This window comes from Manihot esculenta, chromosome 1 (assembly GCF_001659605.2).
Source record: "Manihot esculenta cultivar AM560-2 chromosome 1, M.esculenta_v8, whole genome shotgun sequence".
NCBI classification, from domain to species: domain Eukaryota; kingdom Viridiplantae; phylum Streptophyta; class Magnoliopsida; order Malpighiales; family Euphorbiaceae; genus Manihot; species Manihot esculenta.
Genome location: NC_035161.2, coordinates 732,970 through 741,101, shown reverse-complemented (window position 1 = coordinate 741,101; position 8,132 = coordinate 732,970).

Here is an 8,132-nt window from a genome sequence, read left to right as displayed (position 1 = left end):
GTTATCATACATGTCTCACTTGGTTCAAACGTATCATATATATAAAATATTTTTACAAAAAGATCATGTACACAAGGATACAAAAACTATCACTAGGGAAATAGAACAATTCTAATCCATTAATATTACATGTCCACAGCTATTCTATTACATAAACAAAAGCCTCAATCTTGCTGACTCTCCCCAAGACTACTTGAGCTTCTGCAAACCTGGGGTTAGGGGGGAACAGGGGTAAGCTACAAGAGTCTAGTGAGCAGAACAGTAAAATCAATTTAATAATACATATGCTCATATGGAATGTATCACAGCACAAACAAATTAACTTAAGATGGACTTGTCACCAATAACCCTCTACATATCCAAATAATGCCCGGCCCTCGACGGAGCTCCTCAAAACTTCCTATTAAACATAACATAACATGTCCAACTGTGTCAGGGGCGTAGAATGGACAGCCCTGGTCTTCCGTATTCGTATCATATCATAACATGCTCTAGGGCTAGTGGCTCATCCAATATCCATCCACAACATCATCAAATTATGCAATGCATCATATTCGTGAGTTCTAATGCAAAACAACCTAATACATATCATGTCATTCATGATGCATGAACATGCTTAAAATTTTAGTTACTTTAAAATAAATAGTCCAGTTCTACTCACCTCTGGCTGACGCTTTACTAACTCTGGAGCAGCTAACTCACTGCTGGCCTCTTCGGTCTCCCTGGTCCGATCCTACATAGATGGACTCAAATGAGGGACCAAACACAAAATTAACAAGACTTTAAAATCTCCATCAAACACCCCCTAAAACATCACAAAGTATGCATAGAAAACAGGAAAAGGAAGGTTGGGCAGGAGACTTTCGGCGGCAGGTTCGGCGGCTGAAGGTCCCTACAGATCCGAAAGTCAGGCACTTTCAAGGGCAGGTTTGGTGGCCAAAGGCCTTCACAGATCCGAAAGTCATTAACCTTCGGGGGCAGGTTCGGCGACCTAAACTCTCCCATAGATCCAAAAGTCCAAACTTTCTGGGGCGAGTGATCGCAGTTGTCGAAGCCGGTCAAAAATAACCTTTTTGATTACCAACAATTTTATAACTGTAGTTAGTCGTGAAAGGATCGAATCCACAGGGAATTGAGAACTCACCTATTTCTCTTTTTAAGACCAAGAAAATAAACTGAAACAATAATAAACTAAAAATGAGATAAAAACTGAAAGTGGGATAAAATGAGATAAACTGATATTGGGATAAAAAACTGTCAGCAAAATAACAGGGGGGGTTTGAGATTGATTGCAGTAACTAATAATGAGAACAATAATGGGAAGCAAATAATAAAATAAAGAGTAATCAATAATGAGAAAGCTCTAGTTAAAGTATTGGATCCACTTTAGTTATTGGGATTGATCACAGACACTTTGTTCTTTTGGGATAAAATCAACAGGTTGGTCAATGAAGATGGAATAAGATTCTCACCACCATTATCTCTCCTTAGGATTAAACCAATTAGGGAATGTCCTCTAATTAATTACTAATCAACAAGTTGCCAAGGAATGTCATTGGGCCTCAGGCAACAAACAACTGTCAATTGCATTAAGAAATAGAGAGAATCAATCCTAGCTACCCAAACGTATGGAGATAACGCTAGATCATGCAACTTCCTTGGTTTTTACACCAAGTGTTCTTATGTAAGAATAATCTAAGCAATTATGGACTTAAATTATTCAAACTAACAAATAATTAATTTGCAATCAAGAATCAACGTAGATCTCAAATAACAAAGTAATATGAAAATTAAGCATGAAATTATTGAACAACCAAAAGTTTAACAATTTATGATCAAGTCTCACAATCCTTTAAACAACTAAAGCTTCAACCAATATTCAACTAGATTAAAAGAATTCAGCCACTCATGGCTGAATTAAAAAATAGAAAATAAAAAGGAAAAGCAAAGAAGAGGAAGAACCGAAGATGGTGGTGGTGGTCTCCTTGTGTGCGCCAATTGGTCCAAGAGGAAGAGGTGTGGCTTTTGGCCACTTAAGGACCCTTTTATATGGGATTTGAGAGGCTGTCTAGGTCTTCAATTGCTGTCCACGTGAGAGAGTGAGCTGCTGTCCATGTGCAAGTGTCCCCACGCCACCTTTGCACATGTGAGGCGTGTGGCTTGGTCCATGTGTGCAAGGTGTGGGGCTGCCCTTCACCAACTTGCTGCCCAAGTATTTCTTGGCTGCCCATGTGGTTCCAAAAGGATGCCCAAGACTCAAGTTGCTGCCCTTCACTCACATGCTTTGCCGCCCAACACTAATAAGGAAGGTGGAGCCTTCTTTCACAATTTGAATTTTGAATGTACAAGGCATGAAGTGTGGAACATGTGACCCTTTGGATTTGGCTTCCTCAATAAGCTGAATCTTGAAATTCAAAATTTGAATATGGATCTTGGAGATTTGAATTTCAAAATACTTTCCTTGTTTGGCTCTTTATTTATGGCAATTTGTGACTTGGCTTCTTGAATAAGGAAAAGACTACTTGGAGATTTGAAATTTGAATTTCAAATTGCCTTGGCTGAATATTCTTTCCATATTTGCCACTTTCCTTATTTATCTTGACTTGATTCCAACTTGGCAGGTTTGCTCTCTTTTGCTCCAATTAAGGCAGTTTTAGGGGGATTTTCTCTAAAGTGTCCTTTTACACCATTTTCTGCAAAATAATATCGAAAGCACTAAATTAAGCAGAAATCATGTAAATAATCATCAATAATATTAATATAAAATGGACTAAATTATGCTCTATCAAATACCCCCACACCTAGCCTTTTGCTTGTCCTCAAGCAAATAAACATAGTCAAACAGGCTTTCCTTGCTACTTGATCCTCTGTTTCCACTTTATTTCTTACTCTAGACCTTTACTTTGAAGCATTGCAGTGAAGAAAATATGCACCAAGGTTACTCACCTCCTTTCCTTGTTTCCCTTTACTTACCATGGGTAGGATTGGTTTTCCTCAAGGGAGAGATCATGCACATGTTTTTGTTTGGTTGAGACTTCTTCTAGCTTTCAGAGTGATTTGCCCTTGCTTTGAAGTACTTTATTCAGACTTTTTTTTTTCTTTTTGCACTTTATTCTTGCCTGGAGAATCACCAACCTTTTGACGTGAAGGTACATATTTGTGATACCCACCCCCAGTTACTCAGTTGGTCACCTTTCCAAGTGGCTACTAGCTCTATTCATAGTCTTTTGACCATTGGAACAGTTTTTGATTTGTGCTTTTGAGGTCTTTGCCTTTGCTGAATTTTCTTTCTCTCAATAGATTGGGCAAATCAACACTAATTGCTAAAACAAGTCACATTAAGTTCATTCACACAACTTTTAATTATCATCATCTAATGAGGGTCATTAGTATATTTTTCACCATGGCAAGCTCCAAGATTCAATTCAAAAAGCAATTCCCAAAAATGAATACAACTCACTGCAAGTGATTCAACTTAAGTTTAAAGAGTCATCACATCAATGGGGTCATGGAAAGAAAGCTCATTCAATATAGTCTATATGATTGAGTAAAGCATCTCAAAACGGAAACCAAATAAATGAAACTGTGGCTATCTGTGTGTGTTATTAAAAGCAAATATTAAAAAAAAATTCACCTAAAGCTATTCAGACTAAGCAAATCGCAGAATTGAAAGGAGAAATCGCAAAAATGGACTGCAAAGAAAAGAAAAATCGCAGAAGGGAGACTGAAACAAAGGAAACGCAAAAACTGAAAGAAAAATTGAAGGAAAATGCAAAATTGGAGTTTCAGATTTATGCACCCCCATACCTAAATCATGCATTGTCCTCAGTGTATAGAAAATATTAAAATGCAAGAGAAACTGAGTACTCCCCTGGGGTATGGAGTGCAATCTGCGATTTCCTAGGTTGAATGAGTGATGAACAGATATTCGTCTGGGAATTCTTCCTTGACTAGGCATGGCGCAGAGCTAGAGGTGAGTCTGCTGAGGTGATCGACCACCAAGTTCTCTTTCCCTTTCTTGTCTCTTATCTCCAGATCAAATTCTTGTAATAGCAGAATCCACCTAATGAGTCTTGGCTTTGCCTCCTTTTTCTTGATCAAGTATCTTAGGGCTGCATGGTCAGAATAGATGATAACTTAAGTTCCCAAGAGGTATGGCCTGAATTTCTCCAAAGCAAATACAATAGCTAAGAGCTCCTTTTTTGTTGTTGAGTAGTTGCTTTATGCAGCATCTAAAGTGCGAGAGGCATAGCATTACGTGGGGTGAGTTTCCCACACGTTGCCCCAAGACTACTCCTATAGCATGGTTGCTTGCATCACAAATGATCTCAAAGGGTAAGTTCCAGTCAGGTGCCTAAATGATTGGGGAAGTCACAAGCAATTCCTTAATGAGATCAAAAGCTTTCTTGCAATCTGCATTGAAATCAAATATTACATCCTGTTGAAGTAATTTGCATAAAGGCAGTGTGATTTTAGAGAAATCTTTAATGAATCTTCTATAGAATCCTGCATGGCCAAGGAATGACCGAATATCCTTAACATTTGTAGGATAAGGCAGATTTTTGATGGTATCCACTTTTGCTTTGTCTACTTCAATTCCCTTAGCGGAAACAACATGGCCTAAAATCAAACCTTGGTTAACCATAAAGTGGCATTTTTCATAGTTCAGAACAAGATTTGATTCAATGCATCTCTGAAGGATCTTTTCTAGATTGGCAAGACATTCTTCAAAGGAGTTCCCATGCACTGTAAAATCATCCATAAATACCTCAATAATGTTTTTCACATAGTCAGAAAATATACTCATCATGCATCTCTGAAAGGTGGCAGGCGCATTGCAAAGTCCAAATGGCATCCTTCTAAACGCAAAGGTGCCAAAAGGAAAGTGAAAGTGGTCTTTTCTTGGTCCTCTGGAGCAACTGGAATTTGATAGAAACCTGAAAAATCATCAAGACAACAATAATGGGACTTACCTGCAAGCCTCTCTAGCATCTGATCAATGAAGGGTAGAGGAAAGTGATCTTTTCTTGTTACAACATTTAGCTTCCTATAATCCATACAGACTCTCCATCCATTCTGAACTCTAGTGGGAACAATTTCTCCCTCAGCATTGGGAACAATGGTGATCCCAGTTTTCTTTGGAACTACATGTACAGGACTCACCCATTTACTATCAGAAATAGGATAGATAATACCTGCATCTAGGAGCTTCACTATTTCCTTTTTCACCACTTCCATCATAGGAGGATTCAGTCTCCTTTGAGCATCTTTGACTGGTTTGCATTCTTCCTCCATATGTATTCTGTGCATGCATGTGGTAGGAGAAATACCTTTTATATCCTCAATGGTCCATCCTACGGCTCCCTTGTGTTTTTTCAGTATCTTCAGGAGGCTTTTCTCTTCATGTTGGCTCAACTGATTTGACACTATTACTGGATGTGTCTTGTCAGTTCCCAAGTACATGTATTTCAGATGATCTAAAAGAGGTTTCAATTCTGATTCAGAAATTTTCTGTTCTGTAGTCTGCTGTTTGGGTGGACAAGTGTCTGTCAATTCGGTATGTCTAGCAAAACTGGACTCTAGAATCTCCTTCTGCGCAAACCTTGACTGCAAAGGAAGACTGGAGGAGCTCATCTGCGATGGGAGTGGAAAGGGTGCACAAGGAAGTGTTTCAGATTGCGCAGGACCCTTTCCTTTTGCTTCTTGCGTTGGCTTGCAGCTCACCTGCTGGATACTGCAGACAGTTTCTTTTAGTCCTGGCTTCGTCTGGCTCTCATTCCTACAAAGATCATCATTCAGAATATCATCTTGATTTTTATCAAAAATTTCCTGGCTCAAAGCAGTCAATAATATCAAGACCATAAACAGGGGACATATCATGTGGATATTTCATAGCGTCATAAACATTAAATTTAATCACTTCCCCTTCAAACTCCATAGTCAATGTCCCATCATGCACATCAATCTTAGTCCTAGCAGTACTCAAGAATGGACGTCCAACAAGAATGTCAGAAGTAGTGTTACAACTGTCTTCTTAGTATCAATCACATAAAAATCTGCAGGAAAGACAAGTTCATCTACTTGCACTAGAACATCTTCTAGCACTCCTATGGGATGTACCACAGATCTGTCAGCCAATTTAATGACTACTCTTGTGTCTTTAAGTGCACCTGCATTTAAGGAATTATAAATAGAAAGAGAAATAACATTAATTAACGCACCAAGATCACACATGGCTTTCTTAATCCCAACATTGCCAATCTTACAAGCAATAGCAAACATGCCTTTGTCTTTGCACTTAGTAGGGAGTTCTCTTTTAATAACAGCAGTCACAACCTCTCCTACACTTACTTTTTCTTTTTCTGCAAGCTTTCTTCTATTAGTGTAAAGTTCTTTCAGAAATTTTGCGTACTTGAGAATCTGCTTAACAGCATCTAGCAGAGGTATATTGATTTGCACTTTTCTGAAAGTATCAAGAATCTCCTTTTCTTCTTTTTCTTTTTGTGTCCTTTCAAATCTCTTCAGAAAAGGAGGTGGAATGTGAAAAATTACTTTCGGATCAGCCTTGTGCGCAGGGATGTCTCAGTTTGCGCAGGAGTGGCTTCCGGAGAGGGTGTTTGCGCAACATGCTCTTCTGCAGTTGGTTCTTGCGCATGGCCCTTCCTTTCATCTGTCTTGGCCTCTTGAAGCTCTTTTTCACTTCTCAAAGTGATGGCACTAACATTCTGTCTGGGGTTAGTTTCAGTTTGAGAAGGGAGCTTACCTTGTGATTTAAGCTTGCTCATGGAGGTGGCCATTTGTCCCATCTATTGTTGGAGAGTCTGTACAGAATTTGCAAGTGTCTCCATCATCTTTTCAAGGTGTTGGACTGAACTTGAAGGTGCTAGTTGGGCTTGATTTCTTTGATAATTTTGGTAATTATTTGCCCTTCCATAACTCAAGTTTGGATGGTCTCTCCAACCTGGATTGTATGTATTTGAATATGGATCATGTCTAGGCTGGTTGTATCCTCCAATGGCATTAACTTTCTGATTGTCATCTTGAAGTGTAGGACATTGATCAGTGGGGTGTCCTACGTAAGCACAAATACCACATGGCCTAGGTGGCTGAGGTGGTGGAGCCTGTTGTGTTTGGCCTAAGACAAAATTTTTCATAACAGTAGTTAGTTCAGAAAGCTGAGATGCAATAGTAGAAGTACTTACCTCATTGGCTCCTCTCTGCAGTTGCTTTTCGTCTCCATATTGCCTAGATGAGGCTGCAAGAGTGGAGATCAATTCTCTCATCTCCCTAGGTGTCTTGTCTTCAATCTTTCCTCCACAGGCTACATCTATGAATTTTCTTTCTAAAGATAGTAAGCCTCCATAGAAGAATTCTATGAGTGACTTATCTGAGATATCATGTTGAGGACAACCTGTACACAATCTTTTAAACCTTTCCCAATAATCATATAAGTCTTCAGATGGCTTTTGTCTTATGCTACTGATCTCTCTTCTTATGCCAATGGCTTTAGAAGTGGGAAAGTATTTATTCAGAAAAACTCTTACCATGTCATCCCAAGATGTAATAGATCCAGGTGGCAAATAAAATAACCAATCTTTAGCATAATCATCAAGGGAAAAAGGAAAAGCTCTCAACTTAACATAATCTTCAGAAATTCCTTGGGGTCTCATGGATGAACAAACAATATGGAACTCTTTCAAGTGCTTATGTGGATTTTCATTTTCAAGACCTCTAAATTTAGGGAGAAGATGAATCAAACCTGTTTTAAGTTCAAAAGGAACTGTCAGAGGTGTATAATTGATACAAAGTGGTGCTTGATCACCTATAGGTGCTGCCAACTCCCTCACGGTCCTTTCTCTTTGCACTGGGGCCCTCATGGCTGGATTTTCTTGAATTATTTGGTCATGGACAACATGTCCATTATGGGCAGCATGTTGTGGAATATGTTCAGCCATTGGTGAAGTTGATTGGTGTGATTCAAGTGTTGCAGAGAAGTTGTCTGCAATTGGCTCTGCAGTGTGCGTAGGTTCAGCTTGTTTGCTCTCTTCAGGCCGAACTTGCTTTCCTAATCTTCTGAGTGTGTGTTCAATTTCTGGATCGTAAGGTAGAGTGTCCCTACGTTCAGATCTCGT